The 16,075-nt window shown below is 39.3% G+C and overlaps 1 protein-coding gene across 1 annotated transcript in view; it reads right to left on the reverse strand.

Moving 5' to 3' along the window:
* kcnn4 (potassium intermediate/small conductance calcium-activated channel, subfamily N, member 4) overlaps window positions 1-16,075 on the reverse strand; it is a gene marked incomplete at its 5' end in the record, with an annotated part of 80,147 nt that overhangs the window by 53,571 nt on the left and 10,501 nt on the right. The window lies entirely within an intron of this gene.

Consider the following 16,075-nt stretch of genomic DNA (forward strand, 5'->3'; position numbering starts at 1 on the left):
GAGAGAGAGAGAGAGAGGGAGATAAAAGATCAAAGACAGATCAAATATCACATTATTGAACTGATTATTCCTGCCAGTTTCCAACGACGGTAAAGACGACTTTAGTTACATTTAGGCGTCAGTTTTAGTCATTAGTCTCTTGAATAGTTTTCACTTAGTTTTAGTCACCTGGAATGTTTCAGTGTTAGTCTGGTTTTAGTCGACTAAATGTCATAATAAGATTTTAGTCGACTAAATCTACAGTTGATTTAGTCGACTAAAATGTATTTTGGCGGGCCTTGATGCCGTCGTAATGACTGTTTGTTTTTTTCCACTTGCTGAAAATAGCCGATCTACAAGCTCACAATGAGCTTGTAGATCGGCTATTTTCAGCATGCAACTAATTGTGGAATGACTTATAGTGGATCTCTTGTCCACTAAACCTTCCTTAAAATGTAGTCTAGTTAGTCTAGGCTAGGGGAGGGCAACTTTAACGATGGCGAGGGCCAATATATTTCCACACTCACTCCAGAGGGGCCACAGTGCATATTACTGTCGTAGCAAAAATAGCTGATCTACAAGCTCAAAACGTGTCGCATTTGCGACACGTTTTGAGCTTGTAGATCAGCTATTTTTGCTATATTTGAATTGAAGACCTGATTTTTCTATTTTGCTATTTTTGAATTGGAAACCTGAAGAGTAACCTTTTTTTATTGAATTTCAAATGCATTTAGTTATAGTTATGTTAACTTCATGAACTGTTAACATAACTACATTGGACATAAAAAAGTCTAACATTTTAATACTATAGTAGTCATTAATTACTAGTCAATTAATGTTGGATTGTAAACAGCTGAAATCAATACTATATCAGTATTCTGATATTAACATGCGGGGCCGCATTAAGTGAAGGTGGGGGCCGCATGTGGCCCCCGGGCCGCCAGTTGCCCACCCCTAAGTAAGTAAGTACAGTAAAGTTTATTTACAGAGCACATTTCACAGACAATTACAGTCACAAAGAGCTTTAACAACAATACAAGTAAAACAAGTCAATATAGTCAATAAAACAAATCAAGAACTAAATCACTAATAAAGTAAGACAAAAATAGACATTTAACCAAGACGGCTGTGGAAAGGCCCGTCTAAAAAGATGACTTTTCAACAGTGGGTCTAAAAAGTGGGCACCCTGGGTCGCCATTTTGAAAGATTTAAAGGGCACATAATGTGTTAAAAGGATAATTAGGCCTACTGCAAAACTATGCACGCACGCGCGCGCACACACACACACACACACACACACACACACACACACACACACACACACACACACACACACACACACACACACACACACACACACACACACACAAACAGACACAGACACAGACAGAAACACACACACACACACACACACAGACACACACACACACACACACACACACACACACAGAAATGAGAGGAAAGTTTAATGCACTGAGAGAGAGAGAGAGAGAGAGAGAGAGAGAGAGAGAGAGAGAGGAGAGAGAGAGAGAGAGAGAGAGAGAGAGAGAGAGAGAGAGAGAGAGAGAGAGAGGAGAGAGAGAGAGACAGAACGATGACACACACACACACACACACATACACACACACACACACACACTCACACACACACACACACACACACACAGGGAGGGAGAGTGAGGGCACGCAAGAGAGACAGATAAAGAAAGGTGGCGTGTGTGTGTGTGTGTGTGCGTGCGTGCGTGCGTGCGTGCGTGCGTGCGTGCGTGTGACGTAGCTGGGTTGGCAGGCCTCGCTGTTTTCCATAATTTGCGTTGCATTGCATGTGCATCATGTCTGTGTGTGTGTGTGTGTGTGTGTGTGTGTGTGTGTGTTGCATTGCATGTGCATCATGTCTGTTTTCCAAAATAGCTTAAACATTTTAAAGGACCACTTCACCACTTTTCAACCTACCTTCATATAATAGGTCCTCACTAATAATCATGATAAAATGGCACGATTTCTTTTCTACTCAGTCTGTGTCTCATAGGAGGGCTGTGCGCAGTTTAGAAACCGTCTTCCAGTGACATCATCATTATGTAGATTTATTTTTATTTTTTTACAAAAATATTTAGATTTTCATTATCGTGAGAACGATGGCTTCCATTTTCGCATTGCAACTTTTCAGGACTAGAAAGCCTATTAGCTTGTATATTCCCCATCGATGATGTCACTGGAAGACGGTTTCTGAACTGCCCACAGCCCTCCTATGAGACACAGACCGAGTAGAAAATAAATTGCGCCATTTCTTTTCAAGATTATTAGTGAGGACCTATTATATGAAGATAGGTTGAAAAGTGGTGAAGTGGTCCTTTAACCAATTCTGAACGGGAACCCATTTTGGTGTTAGCATCATGTTATGCTTTAGCTATTGAAAAATAGCAGATCTACAAGCTCATATCGCGCCACCGAGTGGCGCGCTATGAGCTTGTAGGTCTGCTATTTTTGAAAAATCGAAGAACGACTGACATTTTTAGAGTCTGATCTCAGGTCAGAATGGGTTAATCAGACCAGTGTGTGTCCAGTGGAAACCTCGTATGAATCTGATCTCAGGTCAGAATGGGATAACATAACACAGAGCAGCATCACAACAGCACTGTACTGCCAACCTGTTGTTGGGTCCGACGCAGCCGACAGTCAGACAATGTTGTTTTTTGGCGTCAATTTTCTATTTTTTTTGCGTCAATTCTCTATTTTAGTCTTAGTCATAGTCCAAGTCTTCATTTGGTTTTAGTCACATTTTAGTCACCTGTAATGTTTTAGCGGTATAGTCTAGTTTTAGTCGACTAAATCTATACAGTTGATTTTCGTCGACTGAAATGTATCTTGGCAGAAAATACAGTTCATGACACGTTTGTTGTATAATTAATCAGTACAGTATGTATAATCACTCTGATACAGTGTTCAATCATCACATCGTTGTATATCATTATGATACAGCCATAATTGTACAAACATACCACATCGTTATGATACAGACATGATGTACAACTAAAGTACAGACATTATGATTATTATAATGCATCTGATGTTTTACTACTCTGACTTTCTGTTCTCTCATGTGACTCATGTTTATGAGCTGCTCATGCAAAGCAGGGAGGCGTTGTGTCCTGGTTGTTGTCGGATTAATATACATACTGACAGTAATCATTGCTATAGAGTGTGTGTTCAGTAACAGTGTTAAATAGCTCTATATTGTGACAGTAATCATTGCTATAGAGTGTGTTCAGTAACAGTGTTAAATAGCTCTATATTGTGACAGTAATCATTGCTATAGAGTGTGTTCAGTAACAGTGTTAAATAGCTCTATATTGTGACAGTAATCATTGCTATAGAGTGTGTTCAGTAACAGTGTTAAATAGCTCTATATTGTGACAGTAATCATTGCTATAGAGTGTGTTCAGTAACAGTGTTAAATAGCTCTATATTGTGACAGTAATCATTGCTATAGTGTGTGTGTTCAGTAACAGTGTTAAATAGCTCTATATTGTGACAGTAATCATTGCTATAGAGTGTGTTCAGTAACAGTGTTAAATAGCTCTATATTGTGACAGTAATCATTGCTATAGTGTGTGTTCAGTAACAGTGTTAAATAGCTCTATATTGTGACAGTAATCATTGCTATAGTGTGTGTTCAGTAACAGTGTTAAATAGCTCTATATTGTGACAGTAATCATTGCTATAGAGTGTGTTCAGTAACAGTGTTAAATAGCTCTATATTGTGACAGTAATCATTGCTATAGAGTGTGTTCAGTAACAGTGTTAAATAGCTCTATATTGTGACAGTAATCATTGCTATAGAGTGTGTTCAGTAACAGTGTTAAATAGCTCTATATTGTGACAGTAATCATTGCTATAGAGTGTGTTCAGTAACAGTGTTAAATAGCTCTATATTGTGACAGTAATCATTGCTATAGTGTGTGTGTTCAGTAACAGTGTTAAATAGCTCTATATTGTGACAGTAATCATTGCTATAGAGTGTGTTCAGTAACAGTGTTAAATAGCTCTATATTGTGACAGTAATCATTGCTATAGTGTGTGTTCAGTAACAGTGTTAAATAGCTCTATATTGTGACAGTAATCATTGCTATAGTGTGTGTTCAGTAACAGTGTTAAATAGCTCTATATTGTGACAGTAATAATTGCTATAGTGTGTGTTCAGTAACAGTGTTAAATAGCTCTATATTGTGACAGTAATCATTGCTATAGAGTGTGTTCAGTAACAGTGTTAAATAGCTCTATATTGTGACAGTAATCATTGCTATAGAGTGTGTTCAGTAACAGTGTTAAATAGCTCTATATTGTGACAGTAATCATTGCTATAGAGTGTGTTCAGTAACAGTGTTAAATAGCTCTATATTGTGACAGTAATCATTGCTATAGAGTGTGTTCAGTAACAGTGTTAAATAGCTCTATATTGTGACAGTAATCATTGCTATAGAGTGTGTTCAGTAACAGTGTTAAATAGCTCTATATTGTGACAGTAATCATTGCTATAGTGTGTGTTCAGTAACAGTGTTAAATAGCTCTATATATTACAGTAATCATTGCTATAGTGTGTGTGTTCAGTAACAGTGTTAAATAGCTCTATATTGTGACAGTAATCATTGCTATAGTGTGTGTTCAGTAACAGTGTTAAATAGCTCTATATTGTGACAGTAATCATTGCTATAGTGTGTGTTCAGTAACAGTGTTAAATAGCTCTATATTGTGACAGTAATCATTGCTATAGTGTGTGTTCAGTAACAGTGTTAAATAGCTCTATATTGTGACAGTAATCATTGCTATAGAGTGTGTTCAGTAACAGTGTTAAATAGCTCTATATTGTGACAGTAATCATTGCTATAGTGTGTGTTCAGTAACAGTGTTAAATAGCTCTATATTGTGACAGTAATCATTGCTATAGTGTGTGTTCAGTAACAGTGTTAAATAGCTCTATATTGTGACAGTAATCATTGCTATAGTGTGTGTTCAGTAACAGTGTTAAATAGCTCTATATTGTGACAGTAATCATTGCTATAGAGTGTGTTCAGTAACAGTGTTAAATAGCTCTATATTGTGACAGTAATCATGTGCTATAGAGTGTGTTCAGTAACAGTGTTAAATAGCTCTATATTGTGACAGTAATCATTGCTATAGTGTGTGTGTTCAGTAACAGTGTTAATAGCTCTATATTGATGACAGTAATCATTGCTATAGAGTGTGTTCAGTAACAGTTTTAAATAGCTCTATATTGTGACAGTAATCATTGCTATAGTGTGTGTTCAGTAACTGTGTTAAATAGCTCTGTATTGTGACAGTAATCATTGCTATAGTGTGTGTTCAGTAACAGTGTTAAATAGCTCTATATTTGTGACAGTAATCATTGCTATAGAGTGTGTTCAGTAACAGTGTTAAATAGCTCTATTTTGTGACAGTAATCATTGCTATAGAGTGTGTTCAGTAACAGTGTTAAATAGCTCTATATTGTGACAGTAATCATTGCTATAGAGTGTGTTCAGTAACAGTGTTAAATAGCTCTATATTGTGACAGTAATCTTGCTATAGAGTGTGTTCAGTAACAGTGTTAAATAGCTCTATATTGTGACAGTAATCATTGCTATAGTGTGTTCAGTAACAGTGTTAAACAGCTCTATATTGTGACAGTAATCATTGCTATAGAGTGTGTTCAGTAACAGTGTTAACTAGAAAATTCGCAATTTTAAAAAATTGCAGAGTGTGGTTGCCGCAGTGGCTTACATATGCCCCTCCCACTAGTATTGCCAGCCAATTACAATTTCAAGTCACGCCTTAGATCATGCGTAAGTCATTCGGAGGGGATTTAACCCCCGAAATTCATGTTTTTGCGACAAACGGTTACATTTCTCGCATTTGCGGCGCCCCTATGGATGAAAATGGAATTGCTTTTAGAACTTGGTTGATTGAACCACCCCGGACATGTGATTGAAATTTGGGATGGATTGGGACATTCCGTTCGTGATTTATGGCATTTTTTGTGATATAGGCCCCTCCTACTAACTTCGGAAGACGATTACGGCCGAACTATACGCACTTTCAAATTCTGCGGCTCAGTTTTAATTGGATGGGTCCAGAGATCACGTGTGCCGATTTCTGTGAGATTTGGACAAAATCTGTAGGAGGAAAAGCAAAAAGTGTGTTTTGGACAAAATTCAAAATGGCGGAAAATCTATCATGGCGGAAATGGGCGTGGCCTATATGGGGAGATGCGTCATGACCCAAGGAATCCAGGGAAAAAATAATTTTGATTTTACGACCTACGGTTCAAGAGTTATAAGCCAAAAGGTAAAGTGGGCTGTTATAGCGCCACCATGAGGCCGACCGATAAAAATTTAGGGTTAAATAATTTTAGGGATAATGTTGAATTATCCCTAAAAGTTTTGTAACTATAGTGATTACAGTCTCGAGGAACAAATACTTTTATGTGAATTTTTGCCTTTTCCCATTCATGTCAATGGGGAAATTTAATTCACTAATAAATTCATATCAATTAAACTATACAACATTTCTCTTAACAAAATACAAGCACACGATTCCCGATTTTTCCGGTCAATTTGACATATGGCTCAAGTGCGTACAGCGTACAGTGTGGGAGGTATAAAGCGTCAAAATAAAGACTACTCCAGTGAAAGAATAAAGTATCACAGTTACAAGAGTCTGGTTGCCCATTCGGGCAACCACACTAAATAGCTCTATATTGTGACAGTAATCATTGCTATAGTGTGTGTTCAGTAACAGTGTTAAATAGCTCTATATTGTGACTTATAGCATGTTATGTAGACAGCACTATAATTGTATTGTATTTAGTCATAGCACGCCATAGTACATATGTATAGCATAGTAGTAAATTGTATAGTTTATATGTATATATAGTATTATATGTATAGTGTATGTATAGTTTCATTATATGTATGTATAGTTTCATTATATAGATATTCCACTGTTACTTTCTTAGCTTACGCATGTTTCATGATAAATGCTTTTATGTGATGTATTCCCATGCTTTTGTTCTTGCTTAAATGTAAGTCGCTCTGGATTAAGAGCGTCTGCTAAATGCCTAAATTGTAAATTGTAAATTGTGACAGTAATCATTGCTATAGAGTGTGTTTCAGTAACAGTGTTAAATAGCTCTATATTGTGACAGTAATCATTGCTATAGTGTGTGTTCAGTAACAGTGTTAAATAGCTCTATATTGTGACAGTAATCATTGCTATAGAGTGTGTTCAGTAACAGTGTTAAATAGCTCTATATTGTGACAGTAATCATTGCTATAGTGTGTTCAGTAACAGTGTTATACAGCTCTATATTGTGACAGTAATCATTGCTATAGAGTGTGTTCAGTAACAGTGTTAAATAGCTCTATATTGTGACAGTAATCATTGCTATAGAGTGTGTGTTCAGTAACAGTGTTAAATAGCTCTATATTGTGACAGTAATCATTGCTATAGTGTGTGTGTTCAGTAACAGTGTTAAATAGCTCTATATTGTGACAGTAATCATTGCTATAGAGTGTGTGTTCAGTAACAGTGTTAAATAGCTCTATATATTACAGTAATCATTGCTATAGAGTGTATTCAGTAACAGTGTTAAATAGCTCTATATTGTGACAGTAATCATTGCTATAGAGTGTGTTCAGTAACAGTGTTAAATAGCTCTATAGTGTGACAGTAATCATTGCTATAGAGTGTGTTCAGTAACTGTTAAATAACTCTATATTGTGACAGTAATCATTGCTATAGAGTGTGTTCAGTAACAGTGTTAAATAGCTCTATATTGTGACAGTAATCATTGCTATAGAGTGTTTAGTAACAGTGTTAAATAGCTCTATATTGTGACAGTAATCATTGCTATAGAGTGTGTGTTCAGTAACAGTGTTAAATAGCTCTATATTGTGACAGTAATCATTGCTATAGAGTGTTTAGTAACAGTGTTAAATAGCTCTATATTGTGACAGTAATCATTGCTATAGAGTGTGTGTTCAGTAACAGTGTTAAATAGCTCTATATATTACAGTAATCATTGCTATAGAGTGTATTCAGTAACAGTGTTAAATAGCTCTATATTGTGACAGTAATCATTGCTATAGTGTGTTCAGTAACAGTGTTAAATAGCTCTATAGTGTGACAGTAATCATTGCTATAGAGTGTGTTCAGTAACTGTTAAATAGCTCTATATTGTGACAGTAATCATTGCTATAGTGTGTGTGTTCAGTAACAGTGTTAAATAGCTCTATATTGTGACAGTAATCATTGCTATAGTGTGTGTTCAGTAACAGTGTTAAATAGCTCTATATTGTGACAGTAATCATTGCTATAGAGTGTGTGTTCAGTAACAGTGTTAAATAGCTCTATATTGTGACAGTAATCATTGCTATAGAGTGTGTGTTCAGTAACAGTGTTAAATAGCTCTATATTGTGACAGTAATCATTGCTATAGAGTGTGTTCAGTAACAGTGTTAAATAGCTCTATATTGTGACAGTAATCATTGCTATAGAGTGTGTTCAGTAACAGTGTTAAATAGCTCTATATTGTGACAGTAATCATTGCTATAGTGTGTGTTCAGTAACAGTGTTAAATAGCTCTATATTGTGACAGTAATCATTGCTATAGTGTGTTCAGTAACAGTGTTAAATAGCTCTATAGTGTGACAGTAATCATTGCTATAGAGTGTGTTCAGTAACTGTTAAATAGCTCTATATTGTGACAGTAATCATTGCTATAGAGTGTGTGTTCAGTAACAGTGTTAAATAGCTCTATATATTACAGTAATCATTGCTATAGTGTGTGTGTTCAGTAACAGTGTTAAATAGCTCTATATTGTGACAGTAATCATTGCTATAGTGTGTGTTCAGTAACAGTGTTAAATAGCTCTATATTGTGACAGTAATCATTGCTATAGAGTGTGTGTTCAGTAACAGTGTTAAATAGCTCTATATTGTGACAGTAATCATTGCTATAGAGTGTGTGTTCAGTAACAGTGTTAAATAGCTCTATATTGTGACAGTAATCATTGCTATAGAGTGTGTGTGTTCAGTAACAGTGTTAAATAGCTCTATATTGTGACAGTAATCATTGCTATAGTGTGTGTTCAGTAACAGTGTTAAATAGCTCTATATTGTGACAGTAATCATTGCTATAGAGTGTGTTCAGTAACAGTGTTAAATAGCTCTATATTGTGACAGTAATCATTGCTATAGAGTGTGTTCAGTAACAGTGTTAAATAGCTCTATATTGTGACAGTAATCATTGCTATAGTGTGTGTTCAGTAACAGTGTTAAATAGCTCTATATTGTGACAGTAATCATTGCTATAGAGTGTGTTCAGTAACAGTGTTAAATAGCTCTATATTGTGACAGTAATCATTGCTATAGAGTGTGTGTTCAGTAACGGTGTTCTCTGGTTTTTAGTAAACATGAAATACATGTTCAGATGGGAACACATTTGAAAGCGAAATTGGAACAGGAACACAAGCTGATTAATTATATCCGTGTGGAGTCATCTCTCTCCTGATTGGATAAAAAAGGTGTCCTGTCTGATTTGCAGGTATATAGGCCTGTATACACGTGGGGGTCGAAGTTCACAGACTTTGAACGTTTAATCCACGAGCAGCAGGTTTAATTGTGGAACACGTCACCTCACCTCACCACACCTCGCCTACTGTACATGAATAAGTCAAATGAGATGAGCCTACTGTTTACTTAATCAATATTTACAAGAGAGGGTGTGCTTTACGGTGATTATCGGCACGAGTTTTAGTCACATTTTTTTGTCACGTCAAATGTTCGTTCTACTGGATCTCTTCTCCACTATCGAACATAACCATATGACTAGACAAGCCAGTTCGGGTGTTTTGGTGGCACTTAAACCAAGAACAAATATTCTTAAATCTTCTATTATCTATAGAGCAGTAATAGGTTGGAATGCACTACCAAAGTGTATAACCAATACAAATACAAAATTCATCTTTAAAATCAAGTTAAAAGAACACCTTATGTAAACCATATACTGCAGTAACCCTGGGGAAATAATAATTCAAATGTATAATGTGTTGAAAGTGATTTTTTTTGCTATGTTTTTTATTTCTTATTTTATTTTTTATTTTTACTATGTTTTATTTTGAGTTAGTGTTTGTTGTAAACAATTGTAAGTATTGCCTTTGTTAAATGTTAAATGTAAGTATTGCCTATTCTGAACGGGAACCCATTTTGGTGTTAGCATCATGTTATGCTTTAGCTATTGAAAAATAGCAGATCTACAAGCTCGTAGCGCGCCACCGAGTGGCGCGCTACGAGCTTGTAGGTCTGCTATTTTTTGAAAAATCGAAGAACGACTGACATTTTTAGAATCTAATCTCGGGTCAGAATGGGTTAATCAGACCAGTGTGTGTCCAGTGGAAACCTCGTATGAATCTGATCCCAGGTCAGAATGGGTTAAATGTTAAATGTTTGTCTGTCCAGGAAGACTAGCTTTTGTCAAGGCAAAAGCTAATGGGGATCCTTATAAACAATAAACAATAAACAATAAACACTAGTCCCTGACACACGTTTTTATTGTCTGGCAGGGACTATATTGTCAATATATCTTACCCCTTTTTATCCATAAACTTATTTACCATGTTTTACTATTTTAAAACATTTTTAAAAAATAGTACAAATAGCCGATCTACAAGCTAACAACGTGTCGATGCAGACGGCCTGTAGTCTTAGTTTTAGTCATCAAAGCTTAAGGTTTTATTTCGTTTTTGTTTCGTTTGTCAGTGAAAAAATATATAGTAAAGGAAAAGAATGTCGTCATAGTTTTAATCAGTGGTTGAACAAATAAATACCTCAAAATTGTACTTTTTGTCGAACAATATAAATAAGTCTTCTGAAAGAATATATAATATATTCAAAGACTTGCGCCGCATTTTCACGGTTTTTCAAAAAATAGCAGACCTACAAGCTCGTATCGCGCTATTGTAGATCTGCTATTTTTCAACAGCTTAAAGCACAACATAATGCTAGTTATAATAACATCAAAAGGGGTTCCCGCCCCAAAATGTGTTAAGTACAGTACTTAAGTAAAAGTACTTTGTTACTTTCCACCACTGGTGTGTCTCGCGCTACGAGCTTGTACTGTAGGTCTGCTATTTTTTGGCGCAAATCTGTGAATAATTTATGCTTTCGTTTTTAAGTACAAGTATTTGGTTACTTTCCAGTAAAAGTGTACTTGGTTACTTTCCACCACTGGTGTGCAGCGGCCCTGCTCTGTGTGCGTGTGTGTGTGTGTGTGTGTGTGTGTGTGTGTGTGCATGTGCGTGTGCGTGTGCGCGTGTGCGTGTGTGTGTGTGTGTGTGTGTGTTGTCGTCAGCGCTCCATTCTGTCATTATTCAAGAACTCTAATTATGCACTAAATGATGTGGAAAGAGGCCACACCCCCTAGCCCCCCCCCCCCCCCCCCCCCCCCACACACACACACACACACACACACACACACACACACACACACACACACACACACACACACACACACACAGGGGGAAACAAACGGGTCAAATGTGTGTGTGTGTGGGGGGGGGGGGGGGGGGGGGGGGGGGACGTCCAGGAATAGAAACGTTTTTTTTTTTTCCCTTATTTTCTTTCTTTCTGGCTTTGTTTCCATCCAGGAGGTTTGAAGGTATGTCTGGGAATCTGGGAATGTCAGCTTTATAATGACAGGCCAGGAGGTTTGAAGGTATGTCTGGGAATCTGGGAATATCAGCTTTATATAGACAGGCCAGGAGGTTTGAAGGTATGTCTGGGAATCTGGGAATATCAGCTTTATATAGACAGGCCAGGAGGTTTGAAGGTATGTCAGGGAATCTGGGAATATCAGCTTTATAGACAGTCCAGGAGGTTTGAAGGTATGTCTGGGAATCTGGGAATGTCAGCTTTATTATAGACAGTCCAGGAGGTTTGAAGGTATGTCTGGGAATCTGGGAATATCAGCTTTATATAGACAGAGTCAGAGGCATTTCTCACACCACGGTTCATGTTTTAACCCATTCAGGCCTGACGGCGCAATTCAGATCATTCTGGGGGTCGTTGACATGAAAAAGGTTGAGAACCACTGATTACAGAAACATGAGGTTTTTCCAGAAAACCCGTCATGATTCGGAAGACATTAACGTAGAATCCTCCTCAGGTCTAAATGGGTTTTTCCGAACGGTATGGCAGCAGTGGATATACTACAGTTGTAAACCTATCGCGGTAAACAGTTCATTAGAATGCACATGTCAACAGTCCCTCCTGAACTGGCCCTAATGCTCCTCTACTACAGAGAATACACGTCAACACTCCCTCCTGGACTGGCCCTAATGCTCCTCTACTACAGAGAATACACGTCAACACTCCCTCCTGGACTGGCCCTAATGCTCCTCTACTACAGAGAATACACGTCAACACTCCCTCCTGGACTGGCCCTAATGCTCCTCTACTACAGAGAATACACGTCAACACTCCCTCCTGGACTGGCCCTAATGCTCCTCTACTACAGAGAATACACGTCAACACTCCCTCCTGGACTGGCCCTAATGCTCCTCTACTACAGAGAATACACGTCAACACTCCCTCCTGGACTGGCCCTAATGCTCCTCTACTACAGAGAATACACGTCAACACTCCCTGCATGGACCACTGTTGTTTTCGGCAGCAAATTTCTATTTTAGTTTTAGTCATAGTCTTTTGAATAGTTTTTTCGTCAACAAATAAAAACTAGACTAAAATGTTAGGAAGGGACCAGTGGACAAGGGATCCAGTTTACACGTGGTTGCATGCTGAAAATAGCAGATCTACAAGCTCACAACGCGTCGCGCTGCGACACGTTGTCAGCTTGTATATCTGCTATTTTCAGCATATGTAAAAATCTGCCATTACGACGGCATCAAGGCCCGCCAAAATGCATTTCAGTCGACTATAAATCAACTGTAGATTTAGTCGACTAAAATCTCATGACATTTACTCGACTGAAACTAAGACTAAACACTAAAACATTCCGGGTGACTAAAATGTGACAAAAACTAAATTAACACTATTCCAAAAGACAAAAATAGAAACTTGCTGTTCATATTATTCAGAACGAGTTAAGGACTAGTGATAATAATGCAATAGAGCGTCTCAGTCCCTCCCCCTTTCAGAACGACGAACGGCCCAGGAAATGAATCCCAATGCATTTCTCCCATAGGCTTTTCTTAAAGTATTTATTTAAAGACGGTTACGCCGCGGACAAAGCCAACTCGGATCGTCACAAATCATGACAATGAACACAATGTTTTGGGGCCGATCAAATAATTTATAAGAAGAAAAAACAAAAACAAATAGTGTTGTCTCCTGCCTTTATTCTCTTCTTTCTAATGATTTGATCGGCACAAAATATTGTGTTCGTTGTCATGATTTGTCACGATCCCAGTTGGCTTAATTTGTCCGCGGCGTAACCGTCTTTAAATAAATACTTAGAGAAAATCCTATGGGAGAAATGCATTGGGATTCATTTCCTGGGCCACTCGTCGTTCGTTCTGAAAGGGGGAGGGACTGCGACGCTCTATAATGGTTACTTATAAATAATGAAACACTTTAAACCTGTTCCAACATATATATATATTTTTTTATATATATTATTATCCCACGATTTTGTAACGCATTTTTCACCCCTGTGTCAATCATCTAATGTGATCCTGGGCTCTACACACCCTCCGCCAACCTAGTCCCCATATATGGGGGACAAGGGGAGACCAACCTAGTCCCCATATATGGGGGACAAGGGGAGAGCAACCTAGTCCCCATATATGGGGGACAAGGGGAGACCAACCTAGTCCCCATATATGGGGGACAAGGGGAGAGCAACGGACTTGAACTCATGCTTCCTTCATGCCTGAGTGTCCAAGTTGCTCCTTTACACCTGACAGGGGGGAGTTTCCCTGGTTGGACGTATAGCGCGTGGAAGGAACACGTTATTCCAACCAGTTCCTTTCCCCTCCATCAGGCGCCCCGGCTGGCCAGGGGGAGGCAGTTTAGAGACCAGGATTACTGCATGTTTTTGTGAGGGTACCTACCCTAGGGGACACGGGGAGAACATGTGAGGGTACCTACCCTAGGGGACACGGGGAGAACATGCAAACTCCACACAGAAAGGTTCCAACATATTCCTGACCTATATTTAACCAGTAAAGAAATAACACTGAGATAAGCGTCTCTCTTTCAAAGTACTAACTATGCACCTGGCCGAGACGAGGCAGGAATGTTGCACAAGTGCCACGGTGAACATTATCTTGGGTTTATCGGTCATCATAGGCGTGTGACGTTTTCAAAATATGCTCCTTTTTTTCAAAAATAGCAGATCTAGACGGATCTTTGCTGTTGTTAATTTCCCCCTATAGCCTTACTCTGATCAAACACGCTATGGCGACACTAAGCATTAATAATTTACGATGTTTGTTTTGTCCGATATCTCAAGTAGATCATACACCGGCTACAATACAGGGCAGTTGTTTCCTTAACACATTTTGGACGGAAACGCATCTGTGTCACCTTAGCTTTTATAACCCCTTCTAACCATTATTTTGAACTTTATAGCTGTCGAAAAAGAGCAGATCTGCAGGCTCATAGCACGGCACCAAAAAAAAAACCGTGAAAATGTGTCTCAAATCGTTGAAAATATGTTTTTTTCCGCCGAGTGAACGCTTTCAACTCACGCTTCTGAGGGGGGGGGGGGGGGGGTCCCTGGAACAACATATTTTCAGATGGGGGTACACGGCCAAAGACAGACCATTCTGGGGGGGGGGGTCCCTGGAACAACATATTTTCAGATGGGGGTACACGGCCAAAGACAGACCATTCTGGGGGGGGGGGGGGGTCCCTGGAACAACATATTTTCAGATGGGGGTACACGGCCAAAGACAGACCATTCTGGGGGGGGGGGGGGTCCCTGGAACAACATATTTTCAGATGGGGGGTACAGGGCCAAAGACAGACCATTCTGGGGGGGGGGGGGGGTCCCTGGAACAACATATTTTCAGATGGGGGTACACGGCCAAAGACAGACCATTCTGGGGGGGGGGTCCCTGGAACAACATATTTTCAGATGGGGGTACACGGCCAAAGACAGACCATTCTGGGGGGGGGGTCCCTGGAACAACATATTTTCAGATGGGGGGGTACACGGCCAAAGACAGACCATTCTGGGGGTCCTTGACATGGGCACCAACTGACATCAGAAAACGGTCATGATTTAGAAATACATTTATTTGGCCCAGGCCGTAGCGTAACGGTCTGGGCACCGGACTGGTAATCCAGTCGCAGTGTGCCGCGGGTTCGACTCCCGGACCCGACACGGCCTTTACTGCATGTCTTCCCCCCCCATCTCTCTCCCGTTTCCTGTCAGCCTACTGTCTGTCCCTTCAAAAATCAATAAAAGGCGTAAGCCGCAAAAAAATAGAAATTGCTCTCAGGTCTAAATGTGTTAAATAATATGAGAACCAAGACGAGACATGCTGCAAATATTAGGACAATGATTGTAGTGTTTCCACACATAATGGAACAGCTCGCTGTAACACACACACACACACACACACACACACACACACACACACACACACACACACACACACACACACACACACACACACACACACACACACACACAGCAGATTTGTCCTTGACTGCCCATATCTGACCCACCACTGTACCTTGTAAAACGAAATCTCAACTTTCCATCTCCCACCTGAAGAAGACAGCAGCGCTGGCTGACACACACACACACACACACACACACACACACACACACACACACACACACACACACGATAGTCTATATAGTCTGCTACCAGGGTGTGTGTGTGTGTGTGTATGTGTGTGTGTGTGTGCGTGCATGCATTTGTGTGTGTGTGCGTGCGTGTGTCTGGAATTGAGGCCGATAATCAAGAGCTGGGTTCAGAGAGGTTCAAAGCCCAGGTGTTCAGAAGGGGTTCTGTTGTGGTAATGTGTGCGTGTGTGTGTGTGCGTGCGTGCGTGCGTGCGTGCGTGC

Source organism: Protomyctophum parallelum, assembly GCF_964188405.1.
Source record: "Protomyctophum parallelum genome assembly, chromosome: 3".
Lineage (NCBI taxonomy): Eukaryota > Metazoa > Chordata > Actinopteri > Myctophiformes > Myctophidae > Protomyctophum > Protomyctophum parallelum.